General features: G+C 39.6%; 1 long non-coding RNA gene across 11 annotated transcripts in view; it reads right to left on the bottom strand.

Annotated features, from left to right (window-relative positions):
* Positions 1-23,892, bottom strand: part of LOC144303157 (uncharacterized) — a 177,214-nt gene that overhangs the window by 5,292 nt on the left and 148,030 nt on the right. For 8 of the 11 annotated variants that reach the window (XR_013370176.1, XR_013370175.1, XR_013370177.1 and 5 more), the window contains one exon: positions 7,666-7,814. The exons of 2 other annotated variants lie outside the window; for them this stretch is intronic. This is a non-coding gene — a long non-coding RNA (uncharacterized LOC144303157). Of the gene's footprint in view, positions 1-6,999; positions 7,427-7,665; positions 7,815-23,892 lie in introns of those variants that run through there. One more of the 11 variants, XR_013370169.1, reaches the window with a different exon arrangement.

Genomic DNA, 23,892 nt, shown 5'->3' with positions numbered 1-23,892 from the left:
TTATTTATACTATTTTATTTTTAATTTTTATTTTTTCTCTTTTCCTTTTCCTTTTCTTTTTTCTAACAAGCTTCTTGTAATAAGTAGACCATAACACACCTAGGATCTAGCTTCCTTTATGTATTTTATTTTTTAATTTTTTTCCATTTTTTTTATTTTTTTTCTTTTTCCCCTCCAAAATGACAAAAGAGAGGAATTCACCCCAAGAGAAAAAAAAAAAAAACAGGAAGAAATGATAGCCAGAGATTTAATCAATGTGGATATAAGTAAGATGTCTGAACTAAATTTAAAATAACAATTATAAGGATACTAGCTGGGCTTGAAAGAAGCTTAAAAGACACTAGAGAATCCCTTACTACAGAGAATAAAGAACTAAAACTTAGGCCAAAATTAAATATGCTATAACTGAGATACAAATCCAAATGAAGACCATAAAAATGAGGATGGATGAAGCAGAGGAACAAATCAGTGATACAGAAGATAAAATTATAGAAAATAACAAAGCTGAAAAGAAGAGGTCATGGATCATGAAGATAGACTTAGGGAACTCAGACTTATTAAAATGAAATAATATTTATTTGATAGGAGACCCAGAAGGAGAGAGAAAAAGAGAACTAAAGAAACTCGATGAGCCAGAAGGGAGTAGTAGGATATATTCAATGTTCTAAATGGGGAAAATATGCAGCCAAGAATTCCTTATCCAGGAGACTGTCATTTAGAATATTAGAAAAAATAAAGAGTTCCCCAGACAAACAAAAACTACTAAGTGACTACTAAACAAGCCCTACAAGAAATACGGAGACTCTTTGAGTGGAAATAAAAGACCAGGGCAGCCTGGGTGGCTCAGTGGTTTAGCACCACCTTCGGCCCAGAGCATGATCCTAGAGACCCAGGATTGGGTCCCAAGTCAGGTTTCTTGCATGGAGTCTGCTTCTCCCTCTGCCTGTGTCTCTGCCTCTCTCTCTCTGTGCCTCTCATGAATAAATAAATAAAATCTTTAAAAAAAAAAAAAAGAAAGAAAGAAAAGACCAAAATCAACAAAGACCAGAAAGGACCAGAAACAGCATCACCATCTACAGATAATACAATGATACTAAATTCATATCTTTCAATAATCACTCCAAATGTAAACAGACTAACTCTTCCAATCAAAAGATTTGGGATACAGAATGGGTTAAACAACAACAACAACAGCAACAATATCCAACTATATACTGCCTATAAGAGACTCATTTTAGACCTAAAGACACTTGCAGAATGAATGTGAGGGGATGGAGAAACATTTATCCTGCAAAAGGACGTCAAAAGAAAGCCAGAGTAACCATCCTTATATCAGATAAAATAGATTTTAAAACAAAGACTGTAGCAAATGATGAAGAAGGGCATTATATCATTATTAAGGGGTCTACCCATCAAGAAGATCTAACAACTGTAAATATTTATGCCCCCAAATTGGGAGCAGCCAAATATATAAATTAATAATAAACATAAAGAAACTCACTGTCAATAATACAATCATAGTAGGGGACTTTAACACCTCACTTACAGCAATGGACATATTATCCAAGCAGAAAATCAATAAGGAAAAAATGGCATTGAATTATACACGGAACCAGATGGATTTAACAGACATATTCAGAAAATTTCATCCTAAAGCACAAGAGTACACATTTTTTTCAAGTGCACATGGAACATTCTCCAGAGATCACATAGTGTGTCACAAATCAGGCCTCAACAAGTGCAAAAAGTTGAGATCATACTATGCATTTTTTTCAGACTACAATACTATGAAACTTGATGCCAATCACAAGAAAAAATTTGAAAAGCCCTCAGATAAAAGAAGAAATTTAAAAATACATGGAAACAAATGACAATGAAAACATGACAGACCAAAACCTTTGGAATGCAGTAAAAGCAGACCGAAAAGGGAAGTATATTGCAATATAGGTCAACCTCAAGAAGCAAGAAAAACTCAAATATGCAACCTAACTTTACATCTAAAGGAGTCCGAAAAGGAACAGCAAATAAAGCCTAAGGCCCTCAGAAGGAGAGAAATAATAAAGATTACAGCAGAAATAAATGGCATGGAAACAAACAATAAAACAGAACAACAAAACTAAGAGCTGGTTCTTTGAAAGAATTAATGAAATTGATAAACCCCTAGCACTCTTATCAAAAAGAAAAGAGAAAGGACCCAAACAGATAAAATCAGGAATGAAAGAGATCATAACCAATACCACAGAACTGCAAACAATCATGATGGAATACTATGAAAAATTATATGCCAACAAACTGGGCAATCTGGAGGAAATGGACAAATTCTTAGAAATGGACAAATTCCTAGAAACTTGCAGACTACCAAAACTGAAACAGGAAGAAAGAGAAAATTTGAACAGACCCATAACAGTAAAGAGATTGAGTCAGTCATCAAAAATCTCCCAACAAACAAAAGTCCTGGGCTGGATGGCTTCCCAGAGAAATGCTACCAGACATTTAAAGAAGACTTAATCCCTATTCTTCTCAAACTGTTCCCAAAAATAGAAATGGAGGAAAACTTCCCAACTTATTCTATGAAGCCAGCATTACCTTGATTCCAAAACCAAAGACCCTACGAAAAAGGAGAATTAAAGGCCCATATTCCTGATGAACATGGATGCAAAATTCTCAATAAAATATTAGCATATCAAATTCAACAGTACATTAAAAGATTTATTCACCACGATCAAGTGGGATTTATTCCTGGGCTGCAGGGGTGGTTCAACATTTGCGAATCAATCAACATGATACATCACATTAATAAAAGAAAGGATAAGAACTAGATGATCCTGTCAGTAGATGCAGGAAAAGCATTTGACAAAATACAGCATCCTTTCTTGATTAAAAACCCTCAACAGGGAATCCCTGGGTGGCTCAGTGGTTTAGCGCTGCCTTCAGCCCAGGGCGTGATCCTGGAGTCCTGGGATCGAGTCCCACATCGGGCTCCCTGCATGGATCCTGCTTCTCCCTCTGCCTGTGTCTCTGCCTCTGTGTGTGTGTGTGTGTGTGTCTTTTATAAATAAATAAATAAATAAATAAATAAATAAATAAATAACTCTCAACAAAGTAAGGATACATGGAACATACCTCAACATCATAAAGGCCATATACAATAGACCCACAGCTAATATCACCCTCAATGGGAAAGACTGAGAGCCTCTCCCCTACAGTCAGGAACACGACAGGGACGTCCACTTTCACCACTGTTATTTAACACAGTATTGGAAGTCTTAGTCTCAGTAATCAAACAACAAAAAGAAAAAAGAGGCATCCAAATTGGCCAGGAAAAAGTCAAACTCTCACTATTTGCAGACAACATGAAACTCTATGTAGAAAATCCAAAAGACTACCAAAAAATTGCTAAAATTAATACATGAATTAATACATGAATTCAGCAAAATTGTAGAATATGAAATCAATGTGCAGAAATCTGCACACCAATAAAGAAGCAGCAGAAAAAGAAATCAGGGAATGATCCCATTTGCAGCTGCACCAACAACAGTTAGGTACCTAGGAATAAACCTACCTAAAGAGCTAAAGGATCTGTACGCTAAAACTATAGAACACTTATTAAAGAAATTAAAGAAGACACAAAGAGCTAGAAATGCATTGTATGCACATGGAATGGAAAAACAAACATAATTAAAATGTCTATACTACCCAAGGCAACCTACACATTTAATGCAATCCTATCAAAATAACATCATTATTTTTCAGAGCTATAACAAACAATTCTAAAATCTGCATGGATCCACAAAAGACCCCAAATAGCAAAAGCAATCCTAAGAAAGAAAAACAAAACTGGAGGCATCATGATTCTGATTTCAAGCTATATTACAAACCTGTAGTCATCAAGACTGTATGGTACCGACACAAAAATAGACACAAACATCAATGGAACAAAAGAGAGAACCCAGAATTGGACCCACAACTATATGGTCAATTTACCTTCAACAAAGCAGAAAAGAATATCCGATGGAAAAAAGACAGTCTCTTCAACAAATGGTGCTGCAAAAACCGGGTAGCAGCATGCAAAAGAATGAAACTAGACCACTTTTTTTGTTTTGTTGTTGTTTGTTTACTGGACCACTTTCTTACACCACACATAAAACTAAATTCAGAATGGATAAAAGACCTAAATGTGAGACAGGAATCCATCAAAATCCTAGAGGAGAACATAGGCAATAACCTCTTCAACATCAGCCATAGCAACTTCCTACTAGACACACCACTGGAGGTAAGGGAAACAAAAGCAAAAATGAGCTACTGGGACTTCATCAACATAAAAAGCTTCTGCACAACAAAGGAAATAATCCCCAAAACTAAAAGGCAGCCTACAGAATGGGAGAAGATACTTGCAAATGATATATCACATAAAGTCTCCACACATACCATTCACTCTACTCTGCACCCTGTTCAGACACTTTTTATGTTTATATAAACACAACCCATATGTTCATCATACACCATGGACTTTACAGTGTGCCCTTATGAGTAAGCACGAAGTAAGAACTAATAGATGCTTTTTGGCAGTGAAAAAAGCCAATGCAAGACTTGCAACTACCCATCTTTTCTTCCTTGCTGCTTGCAGGTCAAGCTTTTACCAATACCCAACAATAGAGCTTCTACAAATAAGGATCTGAAAGCTTAGAACAGGTCAATGGTGTCAAAACTTGCCTTAAAAGAGGGGTTAGATAAGTTGATCTTTAGAGGTGACTTCAATTGCTAAGATGTAGATTCTCTATCTATGGTTTTACAGACCATTTCTGAAGTTTTTAATATCTGGTGGTATTACAGAAAGACCACATTGTCTAGGTGAAGTTTGGAAGCCCTACCCTGTACTTTGCCACATTCACCCTGCTATGACATGGGGCTTGGAGCTAAACTGAGGCTCATCAGTAAAATAAGGATAGTAATAGAATCTAATCCATACAGATGTTCTCAGTGCAGGTGCATATCAAGGGCTTAGCACAGTGCCTGGCTTATAGAAAGTGCTCAAAAAATGTTGGCCATTACTTGATTAACAGGAGATGGGTGAGTTTCTCCCCAACTTGATCTCAGTGAGTATTCACTGCAACAAACTAGCTGCCACATCAGATTATTCCAGGAGAACAGCAGCAGCCCTTCCTTTTAGGTGACAGAGACACAAAATGCCCTTTAATAACTGCAGGTCCCACTCGGATGAAGTTAATTGAGTATTCTCACTTAAAAAAAAAAAAGTATTTATACTCTAGTAGTTTATGTGCTCTAAGGTTCTAAAAGCAAAGACAGAAAACAGTGAAATAAGAGTTAAATTAAAGATTTTCTGCCACAGACCTCCAAATCTGCAAGAACAGGGGCTCCTCTAACATGCCAGGTCACTCCAGGACAAGGGCTGGTGGTGATGGGAAACTTAAATCAATGAGCGACATCACTGTCAAGCTGCTACTTGGTATTTTTAAATAAATTCCATTAGAGAAATCTCCACGTTTGGGAAAAGAGCAAATGTCAGTACTTTCTACCAAATTAGAAAGGAGAAAAGAAGAATGACCCTGAAAATGATAGATAAGTCAGCTTAATGTCACAAACCCTGGGTGACACTGGAGCAGATCATCAAATGATCGATTTATAATCACTCAGAAAATTAAGCGCTAACAAGTGCAATCGAATAGCTTAGGGAGCTACAAATTATACCACATTAATTTTACACAAGGGCAGTTTATCTAAACAAGGGCAGCAGGGATGGGAGAGCCAGAGATAAGACTCTCCTGAGCTCAGTGAAACTTCCAGAGTCTCCGCCTCAGGAGATTTTTCAGAAGCAAACCAGGAGAACGTGGTCTGGATCATAGAACTCTCAGGCAGTTTAACCCACTGTGACTTAGTTGGGTTATTATTTCCAGAAAAAGGCCTAGCCTATTTCCATCCTTTACTGATACAGCTGGACTCCAGAATAAGTGTAAAGGAGTAGCTACCATGTGCTAGGAATTATGTGTAAATTATCTATAATCTTCCTCCTTCCCTAGTTCCTCAACAATACCGCAAAGTAGTGATTTTCTTCACTAGGAAATGGAAAAATACAAACCTGAGAAGGACAAATATGAGTTGTCCAAGGCCATAAAGCTGGTAAGTGGTAGAGTTAAGGCTCACACTGACCAATGGAGAGGCTGAGGGGCAGTGGACACTAATAATAGCTAGTGAAAGCTTTGAGGAACTGGGCCAGATGGTTTGGGTCTTGAGAAAAGAGGACAGGAAAGGAAGAGAAAAAAAAAATGTGCAAACTATAGGCTGAGAATTTTGGAACTGAACTGAGGTGCAAAATGCTTTCTGACCCTCTTAGCCTCCATTCCTCCTCAAGAAAAACACCATGGGGCTTGGGGTCTCTCTAGGTAATATTCAAAGTACGCACACAGCGGGTACCCTCTGGATCCTGCTAAAAACTTCCAAGAAAGGGAGGAACTAACATTTCAGTGATCATGTACCAGACCTTAAGCTTACTGCCCCCACACTTGTTCTCTCACTCAGGTCTCTCTGAAATCTGAGTAATCCAATCTTTATCTTTTCCTTTTTACATGTGAAGCTCAAAGAGTCTGTCCCTTGACCAAAGTCAAAGGGCTAGGAAATGACAGAGCTGAAATTGGAACCCATATCTGTCTGACTCCAGATTTTTTCTTCACTGAGATAATAAACCAGGTATATTTTTAGGCCCTGAATCACTAGGCTGATGATTATTATCAAAATATATTTTTCCTGTGTGGGCTTTGTTCTCTCTCTCTCTTTCTTTTTTCCATGTGAGGCCCAAGAAAAATCAGATAGCAAAGACTATCTTGGAAGATGAGATACAAGGCTTTTTGATACAGATGGAACTTCTTGAAAGTACTCAGAATTTTAAAGTTAGCTCTCTTGGGTGTTCTTTTTAATATGCACGTCACAGTTGATAAGGTGTCAGCAGGAAGGAATCATACAATACTTACAGCAGACATCTGAAGAACATAATTGCCCCAGCTGACATGTGTGACTGCTCTTTCATTATCATGTCAAGAGGACAGTTCAGCTTATAAATTGTTTGCAGTGAAAATAAAATAGGAAGTACTTGCTTAAAGTTTATTATAGCCTTTTAGAGTAACATAATTATGATTATAAAGTGTTCTTCCTTGGTGTGAACATTTTATTTGTTCTTCCGAGGATTTCTTCAAGATCAAAAAAGAAAATGTTATTTCAGTGGATGTTAAGCATAAAAGTTCCATTCATGGAAACTTTACTCGAATGTTCAATCATATTCTCTGGAGGACATAAGCCCCCCAGGGGCCTGCTGTGCACTCTTCCACAGATTAAGAATATCTTAGCAGGTTGCCTTGCTGCAATTTTCCTGGGATATCAAGGCTCCGAACTAATCTTCAGGACCAGCATCAATCTATAGTAGAATTTAAAGTGAGAAAGGAATGGATTCATTAGAGTCAGGACTGAGACTGTTCTAACTCCCCAACAAGACAAGACAAGCCAGGAAGTGGTTTTCACACCTGCTAAAATGAAAGACCCCTGGGATGGGCAACCTCCAAAATACATCATTGGCTCCTTAAGTGAACTGATTTTAGGTTATATTTAGTTTTCACAAAATTCTAAGGACGAGAAGAGGCTTAGAGACCACCTTACCCAGTGCTTCCTTTCACAGATGAAATAACTAAGACAGTCAAGGTTGTGTGCCTTGTTCGGGATGACGGGAGACAGAACCAGGGGACAGATCCAGGACTCCTACTCCAATTCAATCATCTCTCATCTAAAGAGCATGAATCACTGGACAACTGAGAGAAGACAAAGGAGAAGACAGGAATCAGGCAAATTGCATCTTTGGTGCCCCTCATCTCTCTGTTCTGTTCCCTGAGATGAGTGAAATGACAAGACAGAAACTCATGCGGGAAATTTTTATGAAATAAGTTTTCCATGCACATGTAGTGTATATTAAACTGCCTGTATTCTGTTGCTCAGAACTCAGTCACATGGCCCCAAGCAACTGCTAGAGAAGTCACTTGGCTATGCAGCTAGGAGGCGAAGGAAATTGGTTTGGGTAAATATATAGCAATCTCCTTGAAATGTTCTAGTTCCATAGCTTTTAAGACATTTTTTATTTTCTTGTTCTTAGATTCAGAAATTGTTGACTGAAGAGGAAGCCTGATCCTCTTGAGGAAAACCATGTAACCCACATAAGTTATTACAACGAATACTTCCCCAGTTCTTCCCCTAAATGATCTGAAGCTATTTATCAGGGTAACTGTACACCAGGAAATGGAATGTCCAGAATATGAAAATTTTTTTGAGGATTGTGAGATACAAGAACTGAGCTGCCACTAATAATAAGAAATAATAAGAAACCCAAAATAGCTCCCTGGGCAAGGTGAATGTCTATTGAGGCCAGGTGATGATAGAGATCATACAAAGATCATTTTAAAGAGGGTTCAATAGGACTTCAGACCTGTCCTATGGTTATTCCCTAGTTCCTAAGTATATAATTGGATAGATATGCTTACTCCTAGAAGAATATTCACATTTTTTGTCCAACTTATGGGATAAGAACCATATGGGAAAGGCCAAGTGGAAGCCTCTAACACAGCCCCAGCCTTGGCCTAATTAGTAACTCACAAACAATACTGTACCCCAAAAGGAATTTCAGAGATTAGCACTACCCTCCAAGGCTTAAGGAAAACAAGGTTGGTACTCTCCATCACATCACTCATCAGTAGAAAAAGAAAAGAACCATCCCCTTTATCGCCTTAGTAATATGGGTGCTGGATATCACAGAGAACACCATCTGCGTGATACAAGTGAGAAACTATCAAACCCTGCCTATGTACCACCCAAGTCCTTGAAACTTCACCACCCCTTCCAGCTCTGCATGCTTTCTTATCTGCATCTTTCTTAAGCAGTTGCATCTCAACACCGCCTCACCTTCTCACCTTCTCCCCAAGTCTTGCTTCTTTCCTTTCTCTCTCCCAAGTGCTATCCTGTTGAAGCTGTTGCTGGACCCTAAATGGTACCCACAGGCACAAATGCACAATCAGGAAATGCTGGGAAGTTAATACCCTTGACAATGGAAAGCAAGGGTCAATAGATAAATTCTTCCCCTATCTCCCTTTTCCCACCCAAGGACAGTTCTGAGACACAATTTATATAACTTCTCAGAGATGTAGTCCCCTGATTTGAGCAATTAATTACACTGGTGGCCCATTAAATAGCACCTTCACACGGGCTCTCCCTCCTTGACTGCATTATTCACCTGGGTCCTTTACTCCTGCTACCTGAGATTGCATTTCCTAATAAAATAATAGAGAAACCTGCCTGAGCTTCTGTTTTCTTGGGAACCAAGAAAGACTAAGACAGTTACTATTGTTGATTTTATTATTGTTGTTGTTGTTGTTGTTATAATGGCCACCTAATAGATTTGTTGAAAATATTATAATTCTTAGCACATTAAAACTGCTTAGAAGCAATGCCTAAACATTGGCTATCATCATCAACATTAACCATCACCATTATTGTTAACATCCCAGCCACATTTCCTGCCCTACCCTCTGCCCTCCTCAAACTCTATATTCTATAAAAATTGCACTTGTCCATAAAAGAGAGGATATGTTCCAAGGTGCTCCTTCTTGTACTGATTTCAGAGGGGTAGAGATAGAGTGCTAAGTGGCAAAAGAAGGTAGTTTGGGACCATGAGGTGGTTCCCAGAATGTTCCGACTATTCTAAATCTTGGTTACATCCCTCCCTTCAGAATTCATGCACCACTAATTGTCTAAACCAACCAAAGCTACTTTTGATTTTATGGTGTTCTATAAAATTTATACATACACATGTATATACACAAGCACACATACACAAATATGTTTTGTCTTCCTATCTAGACTGAAGAACCTACTTAAATATGCCTCCTGAGGTACTGATCCAGGCTGAGCAGATTCTAGTGTTTGATTAAAGTTTATTTCTTTACTGCCGGACAGGCTGAACAGGATTTCTTCTCATTGTTCCCCCATGGCACCTTTTCTTTCCACTCTCAGTTGTTCATCTCACCTGCCTGGATTCACAACAAAGCATGAACTACTTGTATCTAGCATTTCTTTTTCACAATTCCCTGGCTGCTTCTTCTCTAATTAAATAAGTCTTTTCTTAGGCAGAGAAATCTACCATTTTATGGAAGAAGTACAAAAGAGTCCCAATGGCTCCTAAGCCTTCATGGAATACTCTGCTCCACACTATAACCATCTTGGCCAGGCTGGACACCCTGTCTTCAATGTAGAGTCCTGTCCTGAACACCTTGAGAAGAGTTTGTGTGCCTGTGCCAGCTCAGGGGAGAGAAATCAGTCAAAAGTAACAAAGCTAGCAAATAATCCCCACACACCTCCAATTCCAGACTTTGTATGGTCCACACTTAGCGCTAAGGCTGAGTGTAGGGAGTTTACAAGTAAATAATGTGGGGTAGCAGATAAGGTCCTTCCATATTACTCCCACATTTTCCTGTTGTTATTTTACCTTGTCTATTTCATTGGTGTTCATGTCACAAACTATGTGCCTCTGGGACTGGATCTTGTTCTGCTATTTTAATTTTATTCTACCATTTTCAAAATTAAAGGGACTCTGTTTTTATTTCAGACCTTCCTTCTTTCCCCTCTCACCAGATTGCCTGGAATATAATCTGTCAAGAGGAAGCAAAACCTGCCTTCTCCACCCTCAGTATTGCTAAGCTTTTCATCTTTGTCAAACAGAGGGGATAGCAGTTGTTAATTGAGCTTTCTTTGCAATTATCAAACTCTAGGCAAGATGGGACCCATGGGGCTCAGAATGTGCTACAGGGCTCCTTGCCAACTTTGTTACCTTTGTGGCTCACTTATACTTAGATGAGATATTCCTCACCTAAGGACAGTCTTCTCCTTGAGGATCTGTACAAAGTAATCACTCTCATGGATTTCTTTGAACATCAGAAATTTTAATCCTTGAGGAAAAAAATTTAAAGACCATCAGCTCTACTGCTCTTAAAAAAATGCTAATTTTCAGAAATATCCTTTTGATGCTTTGATAATAGATACAATTGGAGCCATACTATTAAGGGTTAAAGGCACAATGTACAAAAATATTCCACATCTAACCAAAAGAAGTTCTGACTTTTAGCTCAAACCTAACAAGCCTATCGTTTTGCACATGAGAACAATCAGTGCATTGTCAGTTGTGGATAAATGGTAGCAAATTCTGGATTCATTGGAACTCTAAATGCATCAGAATTTTTGGAACCCATAAACCTTTCCAGAAGATAAAAAGAAAATCACAAAGAAATATGTCTTCTCTGTAGACAGTCTCCACAAATCAAACACCTCTTTCTCTATGTATAGCTTTGACTCCCCTCCCCCCAATCTCCTATTGTACTATTCTAGTTAGGTTTATCTGGTTCCAAGAAATAGAAACTTGTTCCAATTACTTCAAATAATTCTGGGCTCATTGAAAGGATGGGCAATCATAGGAGTCCAAGAACAAGCAAAATTCAGACCTTAGGTGACTATGCGTCCATCCATGTTAACTCTGGGAAGAATTTCACAAGTCTTCATTAGGACATATAAGGTGATCAGTCATCAAGGTCACTTAGCAACTTTCCAGGTATCTATGTCTCTCTACCAAATGGCTTCCTCACCCTCTGCATTCCACCTTTCTCTCCCCAATGTCAAAGTTTTGTTGAATCAGAATTTGTTCCCTCATTTACTTCCATCTCCCAAGGAGAGAAAGAAGGAAGGAACATGAGACTCTGCTCTCAGCTTGCAATACTTCAGTGTCTCGTGATTTCCTCTTGCAAACTCTCAGGAGATTCTGATTCAGGTCAATTGATTTATTGTTGTTTTGTTGTTTCTACCAGGCCCTATTATAGATAGCTGGCTAGCTTGTACACTGGCTGCTTTGAGGACATGTGACCACCTCTGATCCTGTCTAGAGTCATACCACCCAAATACTATCACAATTGCCCTAAGCAGACCATTCCTAGGAGGGAATCTCAGTATGGCAGCCCCAACGGCTGATTTGGGAACCTCAAGCCCTTAAGTTCCCTTAGATAGAACTTAACCTTTAATCATGCATAATGCTATGTTGTTCACTAAGTTTTCATGTATTCATATCTGTTAATCTGAGCTACTATATATAAGCTACTTGAAGGCAGAGGCCATTTTTAAGAGTTCTGTGTTCTCCACAGCACCTGGCACAGGCTTGAACTTACACAGTAATATTAGCTTATTGGCTTCCTCAGAAACTAGTTAAAACAACAAACTAACAAAAATGGATTTATCCACTCAACCAAATCTCCGTATGCCTTCTATATCCTCTAATTCTGTATCATAATTTTAGTACTTACTGTCTCTACTTATACTGTATCAACTTATCCCACCAAGGTTTGAGGTTGCATGATCATTCATTTCCCAATAACAACGCTAAGGCACTAGAAGTTTCTGGAAAGAACTCAGGTTAATCTTTTGCTACGTGAGAAAAGAGGATTCATTATAGGCTGAAATAAGAATCATGTGTAACCTTGAGTCAAACTACTTTAATAATACATTTAGCTATTCTGGTTCTTTGTAGTTCTGCTAATATTTGGCCTTCCTCTGTGTGTCAGTTGCCTAATGTTTCCTAAAACCCTAAAAGAAGACCCAGAAGCAATGTTCACAAAACAGTAGAGCTCTCATCTCTCTCTTTGTGTTCAAGAAGCCACTAGATACAGAGAGATGATGTTGACTTGCTCCACCTCAGCACTTCTAGATTTATGAAATTCTAGAGTTGGAAAAAACCCTGGTAGTTCACCAGCTTTTAAAACTGAGACAAGATAGTGTAGCATGGGTTTAGAAGTTATTCAGGATTGGATTCAAGCCCTGCACTACTACTTACTAGCTGAAGATTGTGGGCAATTAATTACAATTTTTTAAACTAGGGAATTCACTTATAGAAGATGAGAATTGAATAAAATAGTACATCTAAATTACTTACTCAGGTGCCTGGGTCATAGGAAGTATTTAATAAATGTTAGTTGACTTTAATTATATAATCTATTTTCCTTAATTTACAAATGAGGAACTAAAGGCCAGAGAGGTAAAGGGAACTAGCTAAGGTTGTATATCTGCATACTAACTAAGGTACGTATTAAACACTTGAACAATAATTGAATGAAATCTTCCCTTTAAAAAACAAAGCTCCTTTCTGGCCCATGTTATGGACAAAGAATGGCTGCTCCAAACAAGAAAAGTAAATTGCATATGCTGAGTGTTTTCTCTTTCTCAAACACTGAGCAGATATAAAATGAAAAATAAAAATATAAATGAAACAGTCCTGTCTTGGAATCACTTAAAACTGATTTGAAGGGGCAGCCCGGGTGGCTCAGCGGGGTGTGATCCTGGAGACCCGGGATCGAGTCCCTCGTCGGGCTCCCTGCATGGAGCCTGCTTCTCTCTCTGTCTGTGTCTCTGCCTCTGTGTTTGTGTGTGTGTGTGTGTGTGTGTGATGAATAAATAAATAAAATCTTTAAAAAAATTTTAAAAAACTGATTTGAAGAGATGAAAGATAATCCTAATTAATTAATAAAATTTTTCCTAACTAAATGCCAGGTATGTGGAACAGGTTTGCTAAGAATGAAGAGGTGAGACACGGTACTTCCCTGGTGCAATCCGAGAAAACTTCTTGATAGGAATAGGTCTTAATATGGGGTTTCTTATTGGGCAGCTGAGGGAAGAAGAAGGGGGAAAGCATGACAGTATTAACATTTTGTTACCAGAGAGGGAGAGCCCAAAGTCTTCATTTGCCATCTAATTAAAAAATTCACAGAGATGTACTCTTTGCATCAATGAAATCTCCCTTATACAACATAATTTGAAAAATGAAATTTTATTTCTTTCAGAGATTATACCTTAAATCCTTTTCCATTACCTTTGATACATTAGACACTCTCATGTAAGTGAATGCAAAATGTAAATAATCCAGAAACAAAAGGCATATATATAAATTTAGCACTCTAGCAATACCAGGGAACTGTCCTTCATTGTCATTGGATAAACATTTCCTTTTTAACCATTAATTTCTTTAATAAGCCTCCTTTTTCCTTTTTTTAAGATTTTATTTATTTATTCATGAGAGACACAGAGACAGAGGCAGAGACAGGCAGAGAGAGAAGCAGGCTTCCCACAGTGAGCCTGATGTGGGACTCAGTCCCAGGACCCTGGGATCATGCCCTGAGCTGAAGGCTGATGCTCAACCACTGAGCCACCCAGGAGTTCCAAGCCTCCTTTTTTTAAAATAAATTTGTATAAAAATATATTTCAATCCATCTTCTTTAATTGGTTCCTGGATCCATGTATTCTTTCTTTGAGGGACAAGCCCCACATAGAGGGTTCTCATAATGTGTGCGTGCCCTGCATTCTGAGGATATGCTGCCATCCTGCATTCTGGAGGATGGCATTATATCCTCACAGTGTTGCCTCTGACCTGTGTATCAGCAGCACCTTCAGCAGATTGTTCCAACACTCTACTAAGCCACTGCTTCTGGGTGGTACAATATGTCCAACACCACAGATGTGTGGTAAGGAAAGGGCTGCTGGTGCAACTCTGGTGACTACTGTGGGGCTCTGGACTACTTAACTCATAGATTGTTTGTGCTTCCTGGTCCTACTTGTTCTAGATTCCACATGTACCACTTCCAATTCACAGTGAAAAACTGCTAGGTATACACCTGATTTTATGAGTTGGCGGTTCAACAAGACCTTATGGATGATGGGAAATTCTGAACCTATGGTTACTCAGTGGTCCAATGGCCAAGTATTCTGTCTCTACAAGGCACTACTGGGGTGTCAAAAGCTGTTTTGCCAAAGGTACTATGGCCTTGCTCCAGAACAACAGGGGTCTGCATTTTTATTTTCATACTGAAAGGCTTTGTTGGATCAAATAGCCCAAGAAACAGGGCGGCTTGTGCTGCAACCTGGACATGTTGCAATGCCTCTCTTGTTTTGGAGTCCATTAAAGGATGGCAGTCTTTTGTGTTACCAGGAATATGGGCTTAAGCACCATTCATAAATTTGTAATATGACACCTAGTATGAGTTGCAATCAATGAGTTAACTTCTGCTAAAGTTTCTTCTACCACCAGGCTTAATCTTCAAAGGAGAACTACCAGTGAAATTCTTAATGGTGCTAGTATATCTTTTACAAGTGCCTTCCCAATAGCTTTGGAAAATGAGGTGTGTCCTCAGCCCCTTTCCATGGAATATAATCCAATGGTGGATCTTCTGGACTCATATAATATCTCCACTCCAGCAAGTCCACTTCCCTGAGACTTTTGTTTTCTTCTTCTGATACCTGAAATGGCAATTCTGGCATTTCCACTTCAGTCAGCATGGGCCATCATTTTCTCTTAGTTCTAGAAGCCATCCTAACAGTGAGTCATTGCCAAGGTAGTAAATCATCTGTCCTAAGAAAGTGCCTCCAAGCCAATAAACTTTCTCATATGCAATGTTATGTTCTGGCCCCTAAAGAACCGTCAAAATTCAGTACCATGAGTACTCCCCTAGCTTCTGGTGGTACATGCAGACTAGATCTTGTAGCTCCTATAGAGTATAATATCATTCCTCCCTTATTATAAGATCTAGGACATCCCATCTGGGACATGCTATGATATGATCCTAGTTATAGGCCAAGCATCCAAGATAAGAGGTTCCGCCCATATCTTGTTGAGGCTAGAGAGAAGCCTGTGAGCTTACAGAAGAATGGCCAGAAATGGCTCCTCAGATGAAAGGGTTGTATATTAGTTCTTAGTAGGGAAAGGGACCACCTCTAAAAGCTCTGAAAATCCAGAGGAGTTTGGAGAGCCAACATCTGGGAGACAGCAACAGAATACCCCCTTCATCCATGTGTTAGGATGGGGACAGTTTTCTCAAGCAGAATCCTAACTTTGGCATAACAGACATGCTTCAGCCACATAACCAGTTATGTTTGAAGCTCTGGATTCTATTTAACCCTGCGTTTGGTCTGTTTCTTCTCTTCCAATGCTGAAGATAAAGGCCTCTTTTTAAGCTACCAAAAAGGACTTCTGATATCCTTAGTTATCAATTTTTAACTGCCTTCAGCTTTTCATAATCCCTCTAACAAGCATCAATGCTACTTAATAACAATCAGAAAATTCTATTCTCCTTGTATGAATTTTTTTCCCTTATCTTTTTACAAATGCCTAAACCATCGCAATGGAACATCGTCTCAATTCAGCAGAGAAAGTTTTTGCAATTGGGCCAACATCTTATGCCAGACACTAATCTGTGCCCCCCACATACCACCTGGGATAGGATTCTCATTGCCAATCAGGCACTGAGTGATCCAAGCCCAAAACCTCATCTTACCACCTGTTTTCCTCTAGCACTCCTGGAACCACTGTGTCAGTGAGGTCCTCTGGGAAGCAGGTGTTGAGAAAGAATTAAGAATGCAGATTGAAGAATAATACTCATGAAAAGAAAAGGGAGAAGTAGGATTGAGCAGAAAGAAAAAGAGCCCATAATGTGTATTGGACAAAGCTTCAGCCTGCCCAGTAAGAAACTCTGAAGCAAAGATCGCCCATTTGGGGAGTGCCAGCTCAAAGGCTGACATGGACCTAAAGAAATAAACAGCAGGAGGCTGCCAGCGAACCACGCTTGAGCAGCAAGTCCTTTCCTGAAGGAGGATCCGAGAAATGCATCTGTGTCTGTCACTATGCTAGCTAAAATAATTAGGTTTTATCCTATATATGCGCCTGAATATATATAGACCTAATTAAGGCTGGATGGCCCCTCATGAAAATTTGGACAAATTTTACTTTTTTAATGAGTCCTTCAACCCTCTCTGATCTCCAAAAGCTTCTAAGTTCCTCTGAGTCTCTTCTTAGTGTGTACCCAGACATCTTCTTGACATCTCCATGTCAAAAGAGATTTGGAATAATCGTAAGGAAGAGAGGAAAGTTTAAACATTACCATCATCTCTGAAACTATGTCCTATTTTCTAATTAGCTTGCTCTGAAGAGGAAGTCAAATGGCTTATAGTTAGTTCAACCAGAAAAACTACCCATGGCTACAATTCTCCAGTCAGACTCCAAGTGTCAAACAGCTCCAGTGTCAACATTTTGCAAGTTAACATACATTGGTCATAATAAAAAGTGCTGCAGATAAAGTAACGGCCTAAGCTCTGACGTTATGATGTTTGCAGTATTTCTGAGCATGTGTAGGAAATTCTACAACACTGAGACCAGAGTAGAGAAGACATTCACACTATAAATCTCTGCTTGAGAGCTATTAATCAATGGAGTAGTAACTCAGGAGCTAAGATAATACAATTTTCAACAACCACCCCATTTGTTGACACTGTAGGGAAGCTCTGAATCTTCTCAAAACGAGTGAACTGCTAGCCTATAAGAACTTAGGTCTTCGGGTCTGAACTGATACCAAAAGATTGGGATCGTCCCCTGCATATTCTCAGACCATAATGCCTTGAAATTAGAACTAAATCACAAGGAGAAGTTTGGAAGGACCTCAAACACATGGAGGTTAAGGACCATCCTGCTAAAAGATGAAAGGGTCAACTAGGAAATTAAGGAAGAATTAAAAAAATTCATGGAAACTAATGAGAATGAAGATACAACCATTCAAAATCTTGGGGATGCAGCAAAAGCAGTCCTAAGGGGGAAATACATCGCAATACAAGCATCCACTGAAAAACTGGAAAGAACTCAAATACAAAAGCTAACCTTACACATAAAGGAGCTAGAGAAAAAACAGCAAATAGAGCCTACACCCAGCAGAAGAAGAGAGTTAATAAAGATTAGAGCAGAACTCAATGAAATTGAGACCAGAAGAACTATGGAACAGATCAACAGAACCAGGAGTTGGTTCTTTGGAAGAAATAATAAGATAGATAAATCATTAGCTAGCCTTATAAAAAGAATAGAGAGAAGACTCAAATTAATAAAATCATGAATGAGAAAGGAGAGATCACTACCAACACCAAGGAAATACAAACGATTTTAAAAACATATTATGAACAGCTATACGCCAATAAATTAGGCAATCTAGAAGAAATGGACACATTCCTGGAAAGCCACAAACTACCAAAACTGGAACAGGAAGAAATAGAAAACCTGAACAGGCCAATAACCAGGGAGGAAATTGAAGCAGTCATCAAAAACCTCCCAAGACACAAAAGTCCAGGACCAGATGGCTTCCCTGGGGAATTCTATCAAACGTTTAAAAAAGAAACCATACCTATTCTACTAAGGCTGTTTGGAAAGATAGAAAGAGATGGAGTACTTCCAAATTTGTTCTATGAGGCCAGCATCACCTTAATTCCAAAACCAGACAAAGACCCCACCAAAAAGGAGAATTACAGACCAATATCCCTGATGAACATGGATGCACAAATTCTCAACAAGATACTGGCCAATAGAATCCAACAGTACATTAAGAAAATTATTCACCATGACCAAGTAGGATTTATCCCCGGGACACAAGGCTGGTTCAACACTCGTAAAACAATCAATGTGATTCATCATATCAGCAAGAGAAAAACCAAGAACCATACGATCCTCTCATTGGATGCAGAGAAAGCATTTGACAAAATACAGCATCCATTCCTGATCAAAACTCTTCAGAGTGTAGGGATAGAGGGAACATTCCTCAACATCTTAAAAGCCATCTACGAAAAGCCCATAGCAAATATCATTCTCAATGGGGAAGCACTGGGAGCCTTTCCCCTAAGATCAGGAACAAGACAGGGATGTCCACTCTCACCACTGCTATTCAACATAGTACTGGAAGTCCTAGCCTCAGCAATCAGACAACAAAAAGACATTAAAGGCATTCAAATTGGCAAAGAAGAAGTCAAACTCTCCCTCTTCGCCGATGACATGATACTCTACATAGAAAACCCAAAAGTCTCCACCCCAAGATTGCTAGAACTCATACAGCAATTTGGTAGCGTGGCAGGATACAAAATCAATGCCCAGAAATCAGTGGCATTTCTATACACTAACAATGAGACTGAAGAAAGAGAAATTAAGGAGTCAATCCCATTTACAATTGCACCCAAAAGCATAAGATACCTAGGAATAAACCTAACCAAAGAGGTAAAGGATCTATACCCTAAAAACTATAGAACACTTCTGAAAGAAATTGAGGAAGACACAAAGAGATGGAAAAATATTCCATGCTCATGGATTGGCAGAATTAATATGGTGAAAATGTCAATGTTACCCAGGGCAATTTACACGTTTTATGCAATCCCTATCAAAATACCATGGACTTTCTTCAAAGAGTTAGAACAAATTATTTTAAGATTTTTGTGGAATCAGAAAAGACCCCAAATAGCCAGGGGAATTTTAAAAAAGAAAACCATAGCTGGGGGCATCACAATGCCAGATTTCAGGTTGTACTACAAAGCTGTGGTAATCAAGACAGTGTGGTACTGGCACAAAAACAGACACATAGATCAATGGAACAGGATAGAGAACCCAGAAGTGGACTCTGAACTTTATGGTCAACTAATATTCGATAAAGGAGGAAAGACTATCCATTGGAAGAAAGACAGTCTCTTCAATAAATGGTGCTGGGAAAATTGGACATCCACATGCAGAAGAATGAAATAGACCATTCTCTTGCACCATACACAAAGATAAACTCAAAATGGATGAAAGATCTAAATGTGAGACAAGATTCCATCAAAATCCTAGAGGAGAACACAGGCAACACCCTTTTTGAACTCGGCCACAGTAACTTCTTGCAAGATACATCCACGAAGGCAAAAGAAACAAAAGCAAAAATGAACTGTTGGGACTTCATCAAGATAAGAAGCTTTTGCACAGCAAAGGATACAGTCAACAAAACTCAAAGACAACCTACAGAATGGGAGAAGGTATTTGCAAATGACATATCAGATAAAGGGCTAGTTTCCAAGATCTATAAAGAACTTATTAAACTCAACACCAAAGAAACAAACAATCCAATCATGATATGGGCAAAAGACATGAAGAGAAATCTCACAGAGGAAGACATAGACATGGCCAACATGCACATGAGAAAATGCTCTGCATCACTTGCCATCAGGGAAATACGAATCAAAGCCTCAATGAGATACCACCTCACACCAGTGAGAATGGGGTAAATTAACAAGGCAGGAAACCACACATGTTGGAGAGGATGCGGAGAAAAGGGAACCCTCATACACTGTTGGTGGGAATGTGAACTGGTGCAGCCACTCTGGAAAACTGCGTGGAGGTTCCTCAAAGAGTTAAAAATAGACCTGCCCTACGACCCAGCAATTGCACTGTTGGGGATTTACCCCAAAGATTCAGATGCAATGAAATGCCGGGACACCTGCACCCCGATGTTTATAGCAGCAATGTCCACAATCGCCAAACTGTGGAAGGAGCCTCAGTGTCCATCGTAAGATGAGTGGATAAAGAAGATGTGGTTTATGTATACAATGGAATATTCCTCAGCCATTAGAAATGACAAATACCCACCATTTGCTTCGACGTGGATGGAACTGGAGGGTATTATGCTGAGTGAAGTAAGTCAATCGGAGAAGGACAAACATTATATGTTCTCATTCATTTGGGGAATATAAATAATAGTGAAAGGGAATATAAGGGAAGGGAGAAGAAATGTGTGGGAAATATCAGAAAGGGAGACAGAATATGAGAGACTCCTAACTCTGGGAAACGAACTAGGGGTGGTGGAGTGGGAGGAGGGCGGGGGCTGGGGGGAATGGGTGACGGGCACTGAGGGGGGCACTTGGCGGGATGAGCACTGGGTGTTATTCTGTATGTTGGCAAATTGAACACCAATAAAAAATAAATTTATTAAAAAGAAAAGAACTTAGGTCTCTTCTTCTGCCAAGTAGAAATGTTATGGATTTAAGAATGTGTCCAACCTGGATACAAGTGATACTTCACTGTAATTAAATTAAATGCTAATGTTATCAAAGAATGCTCTGATTCAGAAACTTGGAAAGGTACTTCCCAGATAGTGAAGAAAAGTGTGATCCCTGGAAAAGGGAAGGGAAATAACTGGAGAGAAAAAAGAAACAGCAAGTTTTGTTTTGTTCACAGGTATCATTCTCACTTTATAATGAAAATGTTCTAGTTAGATAATGAGCCGAGTCCTCTAAGGGCTGGCGCTATCCCTTGCAGACTTTCTGAAGGTTGCTGGCAGAGGAGATCAGGCCCTCATACCCTGACTCCTGAAATCTTTTAGGTAGGTTTCCGATGTACAGGAAGGGAGGTAGGGGTGCTAAGGAACTTACACCCAGACCAGAAGACAAAAGCATTTGTTAGCATTTAATGAACCTCCCTTCATGTGGCTTCAAGCTACCAGAAAGCAGCCCTTCCACTCCCCACCCACATATATCCCTAATAATCTTCTCAGCTCTTCTACTGAAGAATTTGGCCTTCAGGATGACAGGCTGTTCGAGGAGCTTTCCCCTTCCCAAAACTTTGCAGCAGCCCAATCACACCATGTCACTGATAGGAGCAGCTCCAGTCTCGTCTTTGGCAGCATTTACTCATGTCTACTCACTGAGTAAAGTCCACAGTTTATCAAAGTTGACAGATGGGAAGAAGCTCTGGTTCCTCTTCAAGTGATAATGTCTCATAGCAATTTTTCCAAAGTAACCTAAGAGATATTTGCCCAAGTTGATCCTGTGGTGATGCATGCCACCAGCATTACCCTCCAGCTTCCTGGGTGCTTCCAGAGCTTGCCTATGTGACCTTGACCATGGCTCACATGGCTCAGTCTGGATGGCATGTTGGCAGCCCAGATGAAAGGGTGAAACAACAGGTTTTTGGATGCTCTGTGACCCCATAAGGGAACAGAGGCTGAGAAGAGATGGGGAGAATCAGAATTGCTAAGTGGAGTGATACCTGAGCCCAGGAAGAATTACATGGGACCATAAGGTACTGACCATGGACATTCACTGACTATCTTTACCTCAGAATTGTGGAATCACCAGTTGGGCTGATGGCTCAAGGGACCAGAAGAAAATCGGTTTTTTCCTACTGGTAAAGTGAAATGAAGAGCCATTTCCCATATTCCCAAGGCCATGGAAAGTGAGCTCACAGGGCTTTGAGGACAGAAATAAAGCCAACTATCAAGAAAGGCCAGTGACCTAAAGATAAGAGCAGAAACAGAAGCTCAGGAGTAGCCACATGATGTGTGGGTCCTAATTAGAATTACAAGCAGAATGTGGGTCTCTTGCTCAAAAATTATTAAGTTTAAAGTGCAACAATGAGCATGAAGCCAAGTACAAGGCCTATCTAAGCAAGAGGCTCCTGCAACTGCACAGGTTGCAAACCCATAAATCCACCCTGAACAAGTTAATTGTATTAGTTATTTATGGCTGGGGAAGGAGAAGTCCCCACCTTTGAAGAAAGGAGCATAAAAAGAAAAAAAAATAGGGACTTATATTAAAACTTCCACAGCTGTCTTCTGGTCGAAAATTATTTATTTTCCTCCCATGTGCAAAATGGACTCATCTCCCAAGATCCCTCAAAAGCCTTATCCTTTTATGTCACCAACTCAAAGTCCAGGACATTGGCATCCGAATCCAGTCCAAATGAGCATGACCAAAAATCTGTTTATTTATTGCTACATAACAAATTGCCCCAAAATTTAGTGTGTTAAAACAATAAACATTTCCTATCAGTTACTGCGGTTTATGTGGTCAGGAATTCAGGAGCAGATTAATGGGGTGGTCTGGCTCAGGAACTCTCTAGGGCTTGCAGCCAAGATGTCATTGAGGGCTACATTCACCTGATGGCCTGCCTGGGGCCAGACTGTCCACTTCCAGACAACTCACTCGCAGGAGGCCTCAATTTTTAGCCACATGAGTCTTTCCATAAGGCTGCTTGAGTAGGCAAACAGGTTCTGCCCCAAGTAGATGATCCAAAAAAAGAGAACAAGAGGAGGTTGCAATACCTTTTGTGTCCCGATTTCAGACACCACACACCATCATTTCTGCCTCATTATGTGTAAGGAGCTAGCCACTAGTGGGAGTCCAGCTCCCACTCAAGGGAAGGATAATTAAGTTCATATATGGAAATGGGGAAGAGATAGCTAAGGATTTTAGGACCTATTTTAAAGTCACCACACTGACCAATTCAGTAGTTATACAGAGTGTCCTTTCACTCAAAAATATTCTCACTCAAGAGTATTATTCACAGTTGCATAAAAAGCAATAGAAAAGGCAGTGAACCAAGAAGGATCCTAAAGCCCTTGAGTGGTGACAAGAAAGAGCTCCCTGACATTCTGTGAGTTTAAAAAGCCATTTCCCCTCTCACTATTGACACCATTCTACCTGCTTAAACTGGCGTGGGTCTAGCTTGGGTTGGGGTAAGTGCCTGTGACCCTGCAATAGAGGGAAGATGGTTATGTGAGTATAATGTCTGCGATCTGACTTCATGAGCACCACGGATCCAGCAGAATAGGTCACTGAGGAGGGTAAGAATAGGGAGTGAGTGCTGCTTAGGGCCATGTGAAGCCAGCCTTCTGCCGAGCAAAGCATGCCGGTGGTAGGGGATGTTTTCCTTCTTTCTCCTCTTTCTGTACTTTCTCTCTTCTACCCTGGGGAAGACCTAGATTCTTTTCCTCAAATATGATTCTCTCATGTGAGGAAAAACAAGCTTGAAGCAATCCAAAAATACCTGAAGACCTCAGGCACCCGTATTCCAGGTTTGTAGTCAGTAAGAACCAGTAGCATAAACACAAATAGGAGATGGAACTGCCAAGAAATCACGAAGGACTGGTGAGAAACCACTGAGAAGCAGCACCATGAATCAAGAAATCTGCTGGGAAATCTGCTGGGAAAGCC

The sequence above is a fragment of the Canis aureus genome, chromosome 32 (assembly GCF_053574225.1).
Source record: "Canis aureus isolate CA01 chromosome 32, VMU_Caureus_v.1.0, whole genome shotgun sequence".
Classification (NCBI taxonomy): domain Eukaryota; kingdom Metazoa; phylum Chordata; class Mammalia; order Carnivora; family Canidae; genus Canis; species Canis aureus.
Note: the sequence above shows the minus strand (reverse complement) of the source record. Positions and strands in the feature narration are given on the sequence as shown.